Here is an 18,325-nt window from a genome sequence, read left to right on the forward strand (position 1 = left end):
AACCTGTTTCCACTGCTCTAGAATCCAATGGCGCTGAGCTTTACACCACTCCAGCCGACGCTTGGCATTTGCGCATGGTGATCTTAGGCATGTGTGCGGCTGCTCGGCCATGGAAACCCATTTCATGAAGCTCCCAATGAAGAGTTCTTGTGCTGACATTGCTTCCAAAGTCAGTTTGGAACACGATAGTGGGTGTTGCACTCATCAATCCCGTTCTGTGAGATTGTGTGGCCTACCACTTCGCGGCTCAGCCGTTGTTGCTCCTAGACGTTTCCAGCTCACAATAACAGCACTTGCAGATGGCCAGGGCAGAAATTTGACGGTGCCACGTTGAAAGTCACTGAGCTCTTCAGTATGGCCATTCTACTGCCAATGTTTGTCTATGGAGATTGCATGGCTGTGTGCTCGATTTTATATACCTGTCAGCAACAGGTGTCGCTGAAATAGCCAAATCCACTCATTTGAAGGGGTGTCTTCATACTTTTGTATATATTGTGTATGTGGAACGAGTTGTCTAAACCTCAACTCGAACATTTCCTGACTTGATCAAGGAGAGTTGTTGTCCACACTCCTCGTCTGGTGTAAAGTTGAAAGCATTCAAAGTATAACCATGCAAGAGGTCTGACCTATCAATAGCCAATGCTTGATCCTTTAAGTGTTTCCTTGAAGCCAAGGCCAATTGTTAAAATGAACGCACTGATGAACCTGAACCATAATCTGGCTGGAATGGTTTGCTTCAAAACGGTTGTCCGTCTCCATACATAGCCATGAATTCCAAATGATAATGTTTGAAGTTCAAAGGATTCTTATTATATGATCCTGTAAAACTATCATTGTCCACCAGACCGATAACTATGCATTTTGATAGTGGTCCTAGAAACCAATTATCTTGATTACACACGCGGTTACCTGAAGCTAAACTAATTGTCTTCATACACCCTTTCGATTGGTTACTTTGCAGTTGTTGACAATAGAGCTTGGTCATGTCCAAGTTTCACGACTAGAAATAGTTACTTTCTTGACAAAAAGGGACGCCGATACTATGTGAATACGGTAACGTACATCCCCGAAACACCCATCAGACAAAACTCATCTTTTTACAACGCACCAGGCAAATCTTAATGTCCCAACCATTCAACATGAGTTTCTCTTAAAATAAAATGTCACTGTATTTAAGTCCAATGATTCCAAATATTGCACTATCCGGTGAATTTGCAGCCCCTTTAGTCAGTCCACTGTTAGCCTTTGCTGGGTCGGTCACGTTAATTTGCCCCTCGCTGTGTCCTTGGAAAACAAACCCGCTGAAAATTGCGTCCCCAGAGTGTCAGCACTATAATTCAAAATGCTTTCTATAATATGTTTGATATGATTATGTAACGTTTCTACTTCTCTGACTGATTAAATGATTAGCCAAGGAAACATCCACCTGTGTGAAAACATGTTTACTATTGGATAATTGATAAGACCTACAGGTGTTCCGGTGTCAATATTTGTTCCATTAGGTTTAGTGACTGTTTTCACTTAGGTATAGCAAGGTATTATTCAGATCGACATCGTCTTCACCATTGCCAGCTATGAAGAACTCCAAATGTGCTTAATCCGAGATTGCTGAGAGGCTGTATTTGAATGTATGTATTTTTCTCAGTAATGTTTGTGTAAATGGAAGGGTGAATACATCCAACTCTGATTTGGTGCACTCCCCAGACGTACTATGTTATAGAGCCATCACACCTTTAAAATATGTTTTAAACAACCCTGCTGTGTTTGCTCTGTGAGGCCTCCATGTTGCTCGTTTCCTTTTATGTGGGGACTGTCAAGCTGCCATGGATAGATGTTACTACACAGTGTGTTTTAGGCAAAATAAGTAACTTAATGACATGGTCTAACCATGAGTGCAAAGAACCACTATCGCTAATATGTACAAATGTGAGCTCTCATCTGAACATGAAAAAATAGGTAACTTGAATTGGGCCTACAAGCAACAGTGCGAGATAAACAATATCCTGTATATTTAGTCTGGCAGTTTCCCAGTCATGGCAGGGCCTGGCCACTAGAGGGAACTACCAGCAAGCAAACGGTCAGTCCTGTGAGGAACTCATCAAGCCCAATCTTCTTGTATTTTATAGGGCGCATTCATCTGCCCAGGCGTTGCTGACACATGCCTGGGGCGTATTCATTACGCCAATTCTGTTGCAAAACGTTTCTTAAACGGAAGCAAATGGAACGAAACGAAGAGGGACCTACCTGAATTTGTCCAATAGAAACTATTGTTTGGCTCGGTTTGCTTCCGTTTGGTTGTTAAACTGTAAACTGTTTCCATAATGATTACACCCCAGATCTTTCAACACCTAGATTGTTATTTTACCAAAGGAGGCTAGTGGGAGGAGCTATAGGAGGATGGGGTCATTGGAATGGAACGAAGTCTAACTTTTATTTGTCATATGCGCCGAATACATGTGTAGACCTGACAGTGAAATGCTTACTTACAAGCTCTTAACCAACAGTGCAGTTCCACAAAGAGTTAAGAAAATATTTACTAGATAAGATAAAGTAAAAAGTATAAAAAGTAACATCATAAAATAAACAATAGCGAGGCTAAATACAGGGGGTACCGGTACCGGTCAATGTGCGGCGGTACAGGTTAGTCGAGGTCATTTGTACATGTAGTTAGGGGTGAAGTGACTATGCATAGATAACAAACGGTGAGTAGCAGCAGTGTAAAAAACAAATGAGGGGGTGTCAATGTGAATAATCCGGGGGCCATTTAGTTAATTGTTCAGCAGTCTTATGGCTTGGGGGTAGAAGCTGTTAAGAATCCTTTTGGTCCTAGACTTAGTGCTCCGGTACCGCTTGCCGTGCGGTAGCAGAGAAAACAGTCTATGACTTGGGTGACTGTAGTCTCTGACAATTTTTTGGGCTTTCATCTGACGCCGCCTAGTCTATAGATCCTCGATGACAGGAAGCTTGGCCCCAGCAATGTACTGGGCCGTATGCGCTACCCTTTGTTGCACCTAACGGTCAGATACATTTACATTTAAGTCATTTAGCAGACGCTCTTATCCAGAGCGACTTACAAATTGGTGCGTTCACCTTAAGACATCCAGTGGAACAGCCACTTTACAATAGTGCATCTAAATCTTTTAAGGGGGGAGGGGGTTAGAAGGATTACTTTATCCTATCCTAGGTATTCCTGAAAGAGGTGGGGTTTCAGGTGTCTCCGGAAGGTGGTGATTGACTCCGCTGTCCTGGCGTCGTGAGGGAGTTTGTTCCACCATTGGGGGGCCAGAGCAGCGAACAGTTTTGACTGGGCTGCGCGGGAACTGTACTTCCTCAGTGGTAGGGAGGCGAGCAGGCCAGAGGTGGATGAACGCAGTGCCCTTGTTTGGGTGTAGGGCCTGATCAGAGCCTGGAGGTACTGAGGTGCCGTTCCCTCACAGCTCCGTAGGCAAGCACCATGGTCTTGTAGCGGATGCGAGCTTCAACTGGAAGCCAGTGGAGAGAGCGGAGGAGCGGGGTGACGTGAGAGAACTTGGGAAGGTTGAACACCAGACGGGCTGCGGCGTTCTGGATGAGTTGTAGGGGTTTAATGGCACAGGCAGGGAGCCCAGCCAACAGCGAGTTGCAGTAATCCAGACGGGAGATGACAAGTGCCTGGATTAGGACCTGCGCTGCTTCCTGTGTGAGGCAGGGTCGTACTCTGCGGATGTTGTAGAGCATGAACCTACAAGAACGGGCCACCGCCTTGATGTTAGTTGAGAACGACAGGGTGTTGTCCAGGATCACGCCAAGGTTCTTAGCGCTCTGGGAGGAGGACACAATGGAGTTGTCAACCGTGATGGCGAGATCATGGAACGATAACCAGATAACGGCAGTTGCCATACCAGGTGGTGATGCAAACAGTCAGGATGCTCTCGATGGTGCAGCTGTAGAACCTTTTGAGCATCTGGGGACCCATGCCAAATCTTTTCAGTCTCCTGAGGTGGAAAAGGTGTTGTCGTGCCCTCTTCACGACTGTCTTGGTGTGTTTGGACCATGATAGTTTGTTGGTGATGTGGACACCAAGGAACTTGAAACTCTCGATCTGCTCCACTACAGCCCCGTCGATGTTAATGGGGGCCTGTTCGGCACCCCTTTTCCTGTAGTCCACGATCAGATCCTTTGTCTTGCTCACATTGAGGGAGAGGTTGTTGTCCTAGCACCACACTGGCAGTTCTCTGACCTCCTCCCTATAGACTGTCTTATCATTGTCGGTGATCAGGCCTACCACTGTTGTGTCGTCAGCAAACTTAATGATAGTGTTGGAGTCGTGTTTGGCAACGCAGTCGTGGGTGAACAGGGAGTACAGGAGGGGACTAAGCACACACCCCTGAGGGGCCCCAGTGTTGAGGATCAGTGTTGCAGACGTGTTGTTATGGGGTGACTCGTCAGGAAGTCCAGGATCCAGTTGCAGAGGGAGGTGTTTAGTCCCAGGGTCCTTAGCTTAGTGATGAGCTTTGTGGGTACTATATGGTGTTGAATGTCAATGAACAGCATTCTCACATTTAGTTGAAGTCAGAAGTTTACATACACTTAGGTTGGAGTCATTAAAACTTGTTTTTCAACCACTCCACAAATTTCTTGTTAACAAACTATAGTTTTGGCAAGTCTGTTTGGACATCTACTTTGTGCATGACACAAGTCATTTTTGCAACAGTTGTTTACAGACAGATTATTTGACTTATAATGTATCACAATTCCAGTGGGTCAGAAGTTTTTACATACACTTTTCCAAGCTGCCTTTAAACAGCTTTGAAAATTCCAGAAAATTATGTCATGGCTTTAGAAGCTTCTGGTAGGCTAATTGGAGGTGTACCTTGGAGGTGTACCTGTGGATGTATTTCAAGGTCTACCTTCAAACTCAGTACCTCTTTGCTTGACATCATGGGAAAATCAAAATAAATCGACCTTCACAAATCTGGTTCATCTTTGGGAGCAATTTTCAAGAGCCTGAAGGTACCACGTTCAGCTGTACAAACAATAGTACGCAAGTATAAACACCATGGGACCATGCAGCCATCATAACGTTCAGGAAGGAGATGCATTCTGTCTCCTAGAGATGAACATACTTTGGTGTGAAAAGTGCAAATCAATCCCAGAACAACAGCAAAGGACATGCTGCACATGCTGCAGATGCTGGAGGAAACAGGTACAAAAGTATCTATATCCACAGTAAAACGAGTCCTATATCGACATAACCTGAAAGGCTGCTCAGCAAGGGAAAAGCCACTGCTCCAAAACCGCCATAAAAAAAGCCAGACTACAGTGTGCAACTGCACATGGGGACAACGATCTTACTTTTTGGAGAAATGTCCTCTGGTCTGATGAAACAAAAATAGGACTGTTTGACCATAATGACCATCGTTATGTTTGAAGGAAAAATGGGAGGCTTGCAAGCCAAAGCTCACCTTCCCAGTTGTGAAGCACGGGGGTGGCAGCATCATGTTGTGGGGGTGCTTTGCTGCAAGAGGGGCTGGGGCACTTCACAAAATAGATGGCTACATGAGGAAGGAAAATTATGTGGATATATCGAAGCAACATCTCAAGACATCAGTCAGGAAGTTAAAGCTTGGTCGCAAATGGGTCTTCCAATTGAACAATGACCCCAAGCATACTTACAAAGTTGTGGCAAAACGGCTTATGGACAACAAAGTCAAGGTATTGGAGTAGCCATCACAAAGCCCTGACCTGCTTCTATATCTGCATTGCTTGCTGTATGGGGTTTTGGCTGGGTTTCTGTACAGCACTTTGTGACATCAGCTGATCTAAGACGGGCTTTCTAAATACATTTGATTGATTGATTGACCTCAAGCGTGTGCGAGCAAGGAGGCCGACAAACCTGACTCAGTTACACCAGCTGTCAGGAGGAATGGGCCAAAATTCATCCAACTTACTGTGGGAAGCTTGTGGAAGGATACCTGAAACATTTGACCCAAGTTAAACAATTTATAGGCAATGCTACCAAATACTAATTGAGTGTATGTAAACTTCTGGCCCACTGTGAATGTGATGAAAGAAATAAAAGCTGAAATAAATCACTCTCTCTACTATTATTCTGACATTTCATGTTCTTAAAATAAAGTGGTGATCCTAACTGACCTAAGACAGGGGATTGTTACTAGGATTGAATATCAGGAATTGTGAAAAACTGAGTTTAAATGTATTTGGCTAAGGTGTATGTAAACTTCCGACTTCAACTGTATATAAATCATAAAGATGTGGTACTGGTGATTTTAAACACTTCTCCAATCGTTGTTGAGAGCTGACATTTGCTCAGCGCAAGAGGAGACATAGGCCAATGTCATAGGCCCTATTGTCAACCAATGACATTTCTCAAAATCCTTTCGGCCTAAATTCCAGCCATACTTCGAGAGGGCAGCTTAGCAATACAGCCCGAGGGGGTATGGTATATGGCCAATATACTACGGCTAAGGCCTGTTCATAAGCACGGTGCAACGCGGAGTGCCTGGATACAGCCCTTAGCCGTGGTATATTGGCCATGGACCACCAACCCCCGAGGTGCCTTATTGCTATTATAAACTGGTTACCAACGTAATTAGAGCAGTAAAAATAAATGCTTCGTCATACCCGTGGTATACAGTCTGATATACTGTACAATGCTTGTCAGCCAATCAGTGTTCAGGGCTCGTTCCACCCAGTTTATAATTATGTATAACTACTTACAAAAAATGTGCTCCTCTCAAAGAGCTACAAAAGTAAATAGCTGTACTAGACCAAGATACAAGGTCATTTTGTCAAACTTGTGAGGCTCTCCATGCTCAATAGTTGCTCATTCAACATATTTGCTGCTGCTTCACCCAATCCCGTGTTTCTTACTTCCTAACTGTTAAACATTCTCTGTAAAGAAAAAAGACCAACCAGAAATGTTTCCTTGGCCATATTTTCATAAAACAGCCACGTGGTCTCACGTTTCTGCATCTTCGACTTTTGCACGAGGCATGCTATAGTCAACTTGGTGCGCTTTTGTTCCGTGCAGTGTGCGCAGGGGTGTAGTGTCACTAAGCCACCTCACAATGGTGCTCACAATGGCGAGCCTAACGATGAATTCGTATCCTACATAACAGAACCAAATATGCTGTTGACCAAAAACACCACCTCATTTCTTATGAGATTTTAGGGTGGTTATCTGAACACTCACCTTTTTTTTCATGCAGCCAAAACCGAACAAAGCATGCTTGAATTAAAACAGAATACAGAAAGGCTATATAGTTTAATACCATCTGCTCTAATTGACAGCATGGCCAATGTTGAATGTTTATCATTTTAAACTTGGAAAAGAGACCCTTAATCTTCGACTTGGGACCACACAGCCACTCCACTGAATAGCAGGCTAATTATTGTTTTGCAATGCTTGCAGTTAGCCACTGATTCCTTCCAAACCACTCATTGTTGAATTTGCGATTTCCAACTTTTTGTGTAATGTTTATGGCCGATAATTTCTCTTCATTATTTCTCTTCATATGGCAAGGATTAAAAAGGATTTGTCAGTAGATTGTAGACTTGATTCATGATGATGACTGCTAGCTAAGATTTTGAAAGTTGATGTTGACATGATCAGTCCAATCAAAGCTACTGTAGATATAATTTGATTTGACGTCATTTGATCTGTGGCCAATGACCTTGAGCCTTCTTGGATGGGCAGTTGAAATGTAAGTATATGGCAGAACCCAAGGGGCTTGATTTTGTAGCTTTAGTAGCCTTAGAATTGGCCTGTGACATAGTGTCCCCATGAGTGACAGAACACTGAGCAACACTCCATATTTTCTGTTGGCTCGCCCCACCACCACAGAAAGCACTGAGCTAAGCTGAAACACCTGCATTTTGGAGCTGCCTTAATCAATAAAACAAAAAAGAGACCATGTTTGTATGTAGCTTTATTAATCCAATTATACATACATATATGTTTTTTTTTTTTTTTTACATTGTTTGCAAACTGATATGTGACACGTATTAATGCCAAAATAACATGCAAAACAGGAAAGCCTCACCTGCCTTGAATAACGGTTTGCCACTGGTAGTAATGATAATATATTGTAGCTCTCCCCATTCCAATGGGTTCTAAGTAGGATTTACCCTCCGCTTTTGTCATCATAACAATTGGGTTGAGCTGGAGAAACACAAACTGATCTTAGATCAGCATTAATGTCTGAAGGCAACTTCATCATCCTCCCTCCAATCATATGACTCAGTGCTGTTCCTATGAGAAGAGTTATCTACACTAACACAGACCACCACTAGGGTAGATTTAACCAGTGTGTGCTGGGTGGGGGGGCATTTCCATCTAAAATGACCCATGAGCACCAAACTAAGGCATATATACATTTTAAAACATTAACATCCCAAAAATTAGGAATAAGCAAAGGATTTGATTTCTGGTCAAACATATTACCTAGTCTTAAAAGGTATTAGAAATACATCAAAACACAATAATGTTGACATAAAGACCCCTGCCAATTAAAATCAACACATTTTTCGTTTTGGTGAAATGATTTGCCTTCTGTAAGTTTAAGAAACATTGCCTTCTGCCTTGTAATTCCGTTACCAAAAACCCACGTATCTTTAAGATATTTTCTCATTTCTCCCCCTCATAAGGAGGAAGGATAACGACAGCTCACAAGTAAAGGTAAACCTACCAATTAGTTGTCTTTTTACTGATATCAAGTTTGTTTATGAATTAAGTGATTAAAACACATAATTATGTTACCAAATCAGTAACAGAATTACCAAAAAGTCTAACGCAATTACTGCAATTGAATTTGCTAAAGTAGGAAATCATAGTAGTTACAGACCAGGCAAAATTGTTTCAGACAGAATGCCCTATAGCTGTATTTTGGACTTTTTGTGCCAGGAGAGTTCTATCAATGACGTCATTGGTTGATTGAGCCTGCTGTCTGATCTAAAAAATGAATGGAGTCATGTTTTGTAGGAATTATAGTGGCCTTTTTGTTTTGCCGGTTGTACGATCACGCTAGCAGCCAGTAGATATGGTTGTCCTTGTCCAATAGAACCATTGGCCTTGTCTCAACGATGTTCCTATCTGCCAGGACATTGCAGGATTTCTAGGTTGACTCATTTCCTCTGGCTTTATAATGACTACAGCCTGATGGGAGCCCTACTTCCTTGTTCACACCCTTGAAGGCAGGCTTTTCAAAACGGGGGTGGTCCTAGTTTACAGGTTCACTGGAGCTATCTCACCGTGCACTGTCTATCCAAGATTGCTAAATAATGAGCTACAATGGCTGCTTCTGATGATTGCTCTTTCCAAGAACAGCTGGACAAAAAAAACAATTTAAAAATGTTATTTTACATGTGAACATACAGCATTATTTGCAATGCATTTGGAAAGTAATTCAGACCCCATAACTTTTTCCGTTGTTACATTACAGACTTATTCTAAAATGGATGACATTTTTTTTCTTTTTATCAATCTGCACACAATACCCCATAATGGCAAAGATAAAAAAAAATTTTGAAATTTTAGTAAATGTATAAAAAGACACACCTTATGTAGATAATTATTCAGACCTTTTGCTATGAGTCTCGAAATTTAGCTCAGGTGCATCCTGTTTCCATTGATCATCCTTTCATTGTTTCTACAACTTGATTGGAGTCCACCTGTGGTAAATTAAATTGATTGGACATGATTTGGAAAGGCACACACCTGTCTATATAAGGTCCCACAGCTGACAGTGCATGTCAGAGAAAGAACCAAGCCATGAGGTCGAAGGAATTGTTCGTAGAGCTCCGAGACATGATTGTGTCGAGACACAGATTTGGGGAAGGCGACCAAAAAATGTCTCCAGCATTGAAGGTCCCCAAGAACAAAGTGGCTTCCATCATTCTTAAATGAAGGAGGTTTGGAACCACCAAGAGTATTCATAGAGCTGGCCGCCTGGTCAAACTGAGCAATCGGGAGAAGGGCCTTGGTAAAGGTAGTGACCAAGAACCCAATGCTCAATCTGACAGAGCTCCAGAGTTCCTCTGTGGTGAAGGGAGAACCTTCCAGAAGGACAATCATCTCTGCAGGTGGAGTGCTGCAGAGATGGTTGTTTGCCAGACTGAAGCCCCTCCCCAGTAAAAGGCACATGACAGCCCACTTGGAGTTTGCCAAAAGGCACCTAAAGGACGCTCAGACCATGAGAAACAAGATTCTCTGGTATGAAGAATCTAAAATTGAACTCTTTGGCCTGAATGCCAAGCGTCATGTCTGGAGGTAACCTGGCACCATCCCTACGGTGAAGCACGTTGGGGGCAGCATCATGCTGTGGGGATGTTTTTCAGCGGCAGCGACTGGGAGACCAGTCAGGATCGAGGGAAAAATGAACGGAGCAAAGTACAGAGAGATCCTTGATGAAAACCTGTTCCAGAGCACCCAGGACTTCGGACTGGGTTGAACATTCACTTTCCTACAGGACAACGACCCTAAGCACACAGCCAAGACAACGCAGGAGTTGTTTTGGGAAGTCTCTGAATGTCCTTGAGTGGCCCAGCCAGAGCCCGGACTTGAACCCGATCGAACATCTCTCGCGAGACCTGAAAATATCTGTGCAGCGACGCTCCCCATCCAACTTGACAGAGCTTGAAGAAAGGGAGAAACTCCCCAAATACACGTGTTCTGAGCTTGTCGTCATACCCTAGAAGGCTTGAGGCTGTAATTGCTGCCAAAGGTGCTTCTACAAAGTACTGAGTAAAGGGTCTGAATACTTATGTAAATGTGATATTTCATTTTTTAATTTAAAAAATAAATAAGTTAGCAACAATTTCTAGAACCCTGTTTTTGCTTCGTCATTATGGGGTATTGTGTGTAGATTGACGACGGGGAAAAAACAATTTAATCCATTTTAGAACAAGGCTGTAACGTAACAAAATGTGGAAAAGTCAAGGGGTCTGAATACTTTCTGAATGCAATTTATTTGAGCCGAAATACTGAAAATACTCAGGAGGCCAAATGACAAAGTTGCTTTGCTGTCGGTAGACACGAGGCAGTGTTGTTCAGTACAGTACAATTTGGTGATCGATTCGGCCATAACGGAGCTTGCTAACACCACTACAGCCAAGTTTAGCTAGCCAGCCGTGCTTGCTATACCTACTGTAGTCTAACGTTATAGCTAGTTAACCAACTAGCCTAGCTCGCCTCAGTGCCTACCATTTATCCAGCAAAACTGGATAAATGTGTTGATGATGGTGGAAAGTAAAGGAATGACTTTGGCTTCATGACTCATCTTAGTCTTGGAGTAATTATACCTGTGTGTTGTATTTAGCTAGAATGTGTCTGTCAGATGTCTCATATTCTAACACAATGCTGCTATAATAGGAATACAGACAGTACACAATGATTGCCCATGAATATCTAATAGCGTTTTCATCTTTTTCTCACAGACTATACAGTACCTCTTGGATACAAATAAGTTGATGACTCTCAAGAGATGTGATTGTTGTTATGGGAACTATCTCCCCTTCTATCAAAGTGACTCCGAACACCTCACCGCACCACACAAACACATATGGAAGTATTCCCTTTGTAGAACTGTTGTATTTATTATAAGCGTTAGTAGTATAGCTTTCTTCTACTGAATGCACACTGAGTATACAAAACATTTAGAACATGCTCTTTCCATGATATTTATATTTTTAAAAAGTAACCTTTATTTAATTAACTAGGCAAGTCAGTTAGGAACAAATTCTGAGTTACAATGATGGCCTCCTGCAGGGACAGGAGCTGGGAGTAAAAAAAATCAAATGAAAGTTGGTCAAAAGACACATCACAACAAGAGAGACATCACAACACTACATAAAGAGAGACCTAAGACGACAACACAGCATGGCAGCAACACATGACAACACGGTAGCGACACAACATGGCAGCAACACAAACATGGTATACAAACATTGTTAGGCACAGACAACAGCACAAAGGGCAAAAAGGTAGAGACAACAATACATCACGCGAAGCCGCCAAGTGTCAGTAAGACTGACCAGGTGAATCCAGGTGAAAACTATGATCCCCTGATGTCACTTGTTAAATCGATTTCAATCAGTGTAGACGAAGGGGAGGAGACGGGTTAAAGAAGGATTTTTAAGACTTGAGACATGGATTGTTTATGTCTGCCATTCACAAAAAAAAATTGTCTTGAATACAAGACATGTCTTCTTATTTGCTATATTGACAGACTAATCTGCTGTTTGACTGAAACATGTTGATTTGCCAAGTTTAAGTTGAAATGATACGCCAACTACCTGCATAATTTGTTTTAGCAGTCGGATTTAAGCTAGTTTATCCAAGTACATGTCATGAATATCACAATGAATTTATCCAGAAGTTGAAGTCAGCACTTCATTGGTTTCTGATGCAGCTGCAATCATTTAGTCACTTGTAAATATACTTCTAAAAAAACATGATATAAAACACCATTAACTACAGTACATATGTACAACAGCTAGCAATATCTATACCACAATACAGTTGTGACCATATTAGGCGTTCTACCATATATAATACTACAGCATCAGTTTAACTGAATATGGATGTAGTGTTGGTCGAATGTTCTTCAGCAGGTGAGCCTCTTGTGTTGGGTAATGGCAGCTGGTTTAGCAGGCTTTGGTGCTATGGCGATGTTCTTCACAACCCACTTCATTGACCTCTTGCAGAAGATGTATGCACTGCGAGTCTCCTGGTAAGACATGAAGATTGATAATGAGGATGTCCAATAAACCACGTTCATCTGTAAACAAAAAAAGGTACAGTAGACTGGTATGTGTTTTGTTACTCTGAGTCAATAATGGGGCATTGATATAGGCTGTTAGCAAAGATGTGAATAGTGTGAGGGGAGGGGCTTGACTTGTAAACAGTATGTTGTTGTATATTGTATTGTTGTGTATAAGCATCTACAGTTGTGCTATTGAGTAGACAAGCACTGCCAACGATGGAGTGCATAGGTTAGAAGAGTAAACCAACAGCCCCTCTCCTCCGTGCCAAAGAGCTGACTGCGATGCTACGAAAGGTTTTTGGAGCACTTGTCTTGTAGACAGTTTAGTGTATCAGATGATGTTGAGCTTATTCCAGACTGAAAGCTTTCATCCAATGGGTTTACAGGCTCTGTACTACTACATCTGGTGTCAAGATCATCATTATCATCAGCATCATGAATGTCTGTAGGACACACAGTAGTCAGCGATCAGCCAACATTTTACTACAGTACACACCTAAACTACCAGGGCCGGCGCCAGAACGATTCCGTTGGATCTGGATCTGGATATATATATAAAAAATAAATAAAAGGTTAAATAAATTGTATTTATGGAGTTCCTGTTACAACTATGAAACAGAAAGCATTGGTGTTGGAACCCGGTCTGCAAGATGCATGGTCAAATTTCGAAAAACATCATTAGCCTAAACATCATTACAAGCGCCAAGTGTGCTTTGATAGGGAAAATCATCACAAAAGCAATAAAGGCATTATGAATATGTGTTGATATGACAGCAGTCAAAAAAGTCAATTATCAGTTGGAGCATGTCCACGTCACATAGCCTGAACAACGAAAGCTGTTGAGTGCGTTGCTGAATTAATTTCTTGCTCGAGATGTAGGCACTGCTCCCTCGGTGATGACATTTTGTGCTGATAATACCCCAAAGAATTATCACTGGCTTGTTCTATTCCAAATGGTGGCATCCTCGCTCACTGGTCTCACTGTTTCATTTGATGGTGGTGTGAGCACCTGCTCAGTGCACACAGTTCTGGCTTTTATGAACATAGGCCTCCGAGGTACAGGTTCAGGTTGAAGCTCAGAATCAGAAGAATACTCACCAGAGATGTAAATCATGATTCATTTCTTCCCCACCATCGGAGTTGTTTTCATTCAGATTTTGTAGCAACGCTAACGAGTGCATCCATTCGTCTTGGTCTTCTTACTATTGTAAATTACACACGCTCTCACTGTGTACACCAAGTAGGCCAGAGTAGACTGATAGAGTACATAACATTTTGAGATTAGTATTAGAATAGTGATTACATAATTATGCATTGTTCGCTTCCCCTCTCGCATCAACTCATCCATTCTCCCATCATACTTTAGTCTACTTTGTTTATTTCATCTGTTATTATATATGTGAAATTTGTTTCGGTATAGGTTAGGTACACTACGGTTAGGTACACTTCTGAGGCAATTATCGGAGTGATTTTCAACTGGGCAAGGCATCTTCAACTATTGGCAGAGGGAGGGCAACGGGGAAAACCATTAAAAAAATGACATGCCCTACTAAAATTTTCTGTAACACCAGTTCTGTCTGTGATATTAAGATTCTAACAACTAAAGTGTGTATTATAAACGTATTTACTGTAGGAAAGGTAATGGACGGAGAGTAATGTCAGAGTAATACATTTTTAAATTCATGAGCAGTCCAAATGACTGCTTTTGCATTTCTATTGTGGGTTTTATAGTAACATGTCATTTAAATGTATTAGCCTACCTTTTAATGTGGCATGAACACAACCAGTCATGATGCTTTCATCTGATTGTAAAACAAATCAATTCAAAAAGTAGGTTACCTTCACGTTTACTCCAGCCAGCATCAGATACACGGGCTACACATACTGAGACAGAGAGGCGCTGTTTTTCTTGCTTGGATGCTTTATCTGACAATGATGGGTCTTTCTGTCGGGGCACGTCAATATTTTATTTGGATGGGCAAGGAGGTACGGTAGGGCCCGCTCATAATGCCAGCCCAGCCAGCAATGCTCCCTCAAATGTTTTTCATCACTGAGCAAATTTCAGGTCTGCTGAACGCAAATTTTAACATTCTGACCATTCTGTGCAACTTCCGGCGCGAGTTTACTGTGAACACTGAGGTTGTAACCGCTTTAAGTTAGTTAATTTTTTTAAATGTGTTTACTTTTACCCCCTTTTCGTGGTATCCAATTGTTATTCTTGTCTTGTCTCATCGCTGCAAGTCACGTACGGACTCGGGAGAGGCGAAGGTCGAGAGCCATGCGTCCACCGAAGCACAACCTAACCAAGCCGCACTGCTTCTTGACACAATGCCCGCTTAACCCGGAAGCCAGCTGCACAAATGTGTGGAGGAAACACTGTACACCTGGCGACTGTGTCAGTGTGCATGCGCCCGGCCCACCACAGGAGTCGCTAAAGCGCGATGGGACAAGGACATCCCTGCCGGCCAAACCCTCCCCTAACCTGGACGACGCTGGGCCAATTGTGCGCCGCCCCATGGGTCTCCCAGTCACGGCTGGCTGCGACAGAGCCTGGACTCAAACCAGGATCTCTAGTGGCACAGCTAGCAACTGCGATGCAGTGCCATAAACCACTGCGCCTGTCACGCCCTGGTCTAAGTATTTTGTGTTTTCTTCATGTATTGGGTCAGGCCAGGGTGTGGCATAGAGTTTTTGTATTGTGGTGTGTTTTGTCTTGGGATTTTGGAATGTGTGTATAGTGGGATTGTAGCTTAGTGGGGTGTTCTAGGAGAGTCTATGGCTGTCTGAAGTGGTTCTCAATCAGAGGCAGGTGTTTACCGTTGTCTCTGATTGGGAACCATATTTAGGCAGCCATATTCTTTGGTTGTATTGTGGGTGATTGTCCTGTGTGTCTTGATGTCCTGGTTAGAGGTTAGTAGACACTTGTATAGGCTGTTTTTCGGTTTTCGTTTTGTAGTGTTAGTGTTTTGTTGTGTGTTACGTTTGTTTATTAAAGATGAATCACAATAGACACGCTGCAGTTTGGTCCGACTCTCCTTCACCATTAGAAAGCCGTTACAGCGCCACTCGGGAGGCCCCTTTTAAGTTAGTTTTAAGTGGTCAAGAAGGCTACTGTGGCTATATGATCATAATGTAGGCCTACCATCAAAAACAATGTAGAAAATGCATCCCATGACATTTTAACATGGAAATAGCTGTTCTATCGTTCCTCCTCCAGTAGCAGCCAATGTGTGGTGTTCAATGTAGACCTGCATTCCATGAGACATTTGAAAAATACATGCAGGGCTTGATATTAACCTGGTTATCCACTTGTCCTTCAGACAAAGAGCTGACTGAAAATGTTGTGTTGTTTGATGCAAGAAACCACTTAACAAAATAATGTGCATAATTATTCCCATACCATTATTACAGAAAATCAGACAAATTATACTGCCCTCTCCCTACTGGCTACATAGCTTATTCAAGCATGTCTCAAAATACAACACTGCCTTTACCTGACAGCTTTTCAAAGACGTTTAGAAATGCACATGTTTTGTGCTCTTGTAGGAAGCAATCACTCCCTCATTACTGACTACAAATGATCTATATCTGGGCTAATAACTCACTAATTAGCAAAGGATATGAACAAATGTGCACAAGTCGCTACATGTTGCTTTCGCTTTGATCTCAAAACAAGGACATCTACTCAAGACCGCAGATGCTGTAAAAACAGTCCAGTTCAAAGTGAATGGCACAGATCCATATATGGCAATAGTCTATTTGCATATAGGCCTATAGGCTTATGATGCACCGGTCTGTGTAGAGTATTTTCCAGTCAATGCAATAGAATTCTACTCAGATGCGTTCTGCCTAGAATAAAATCTCTTGCATAGTTTTATTTGGTATGTTGCATTGAAAGTGGCAAATATTACATTGATTCGATCACAATCCTCACAGTAAAGGGAAATGTGGATAGTGTTATCTAACGGGGGAAACTCTGTGCTTCTCTGCATGTGCTGATATTTCTTCTGTGTGGCAGTGCCGGGGAGCTGCACGCTCAGTTTAGAGGGAACATTGCCTGCAAGGTACTTGTATCCACCCACCCCCCTCCTGTCAATCAATATATCATGCATACTAACCTTCACACACACAATACCCACCCCAACAGACACTAGTATGTTGGGTAGTCAGTCACCCACACCATCCCCTCCTTGCTAATATCAAATGTTCTCCAATTTAGACTTCAAGCCTTGCACGAACAATCAACTACGACTCCATAATACAGAGAACTACAGTAGAAGTGGTAGCCTACTTGTAAACACACCAACTATGACAACAAGACACGGACCATGTTTATGCCTAACTCCAGTATATTTGTTTGCTCATCATGGAGTCATGGAAAGATTTAATAGGATTTTAGAAGGTGACTTACACTAGTTCCTGGTGCTGAGTGTGATGTTGATACCACTGCAGATGCTGATGGGATCAGAGTAAATAGAACACATAATATTAGTCACATTAGCCTCTGCCGTATTTAGTTAGCTAACTAGCTAGCTAATGTAACCTAATGAAGCTAAAGTTAGCTTGCAAAATTACAAATCTCATAGCCAGATAGCAGCTGGCTTTTTTATTTATTTATTTAACCTTTATTTAATTAGGTATGTCAGTTAAGAACAAATTATTGTTTACAATGACGGCCTACAACGGCCAAACCCTACCCGGATGACGCTGGGCCTATTGTGCGCCACCCCCTGGCTATTTACATTGATATGCTTTGAATGTTACCCAGCATATAAAAGCTAGCTAGCTAGATTTTGGTTTAGATCATCAAAAGTAGTTTGCTAGTTATCTAGGCTACGTTATCTTAGCTTGATTTATTTTATTTTGCACTGATGTTGGTTGATCGGATGCCTTCCTCTTTGAAGTGTAGGGGAAAATCGATGGAATAGCATCACTTTTCAACGTTCGAAAACATGGCAACCCCACCAGTTGAGACTTCAGTTCTGTTTAGAAAATACAGACATTTTGATATTTCTCACAACGATTGGATACACCTCCACGGCGCGGTACGACGTCCTGAAATCGCTATGAATTCTGTATATTGTTGTTTGCTTACAACCAGGAAAGGTAGCTCGCTCATTCTACAGTATCAGTGAGATTCAGAAATGCTCGTATATGCGTGTAGTGAGGAAATTCTCCATTTTAGAAATATGATAGATATGTTAACATTAATGGACATACTGTAAATAGTGAAATAGAGCAGCGGTGAAATGTATCTTTAATGTCAACTGCCATGACTGATCAAAAGTCATTTTCTCATGGCTCTCTCTTGTCCCTCTGCAGCAGACATATGGGGAGCAATATGTTTGGAAGATCAAATCGCAATAAAATCACAGTATCAAATAGCATACAGTTGAAGTTTACCTTAGCCAAATACATTTAAACTCAGTTTTTCACAATTCCTGACATTTAATCCTAGTAAAAATAAATTCCCTCTTAGGTCAGTTAGGATCACCACTTTATTTTATGAATGTGAAATGTCAGAATAATAGTAGAGAGAACGATTAATTTCAGATTTGATT

This window comes from Oncorhynchus nerka, linkage group LG18 (genome assembly GCF_034236695.1).
Source record: "Oncorhynchus nerka isolate Pitt River linkage group LG18, Oner_Uvic_2.0, whole genome shotgun sequence".
NCBI classification, from domain to species: domain Eukaryota; kingdom Metazoa; phylum Chordata; class Actinopteri; order Salmoniformes; family Salmonidae; genus Oncorhynchus; species Oncorhynchus nerka.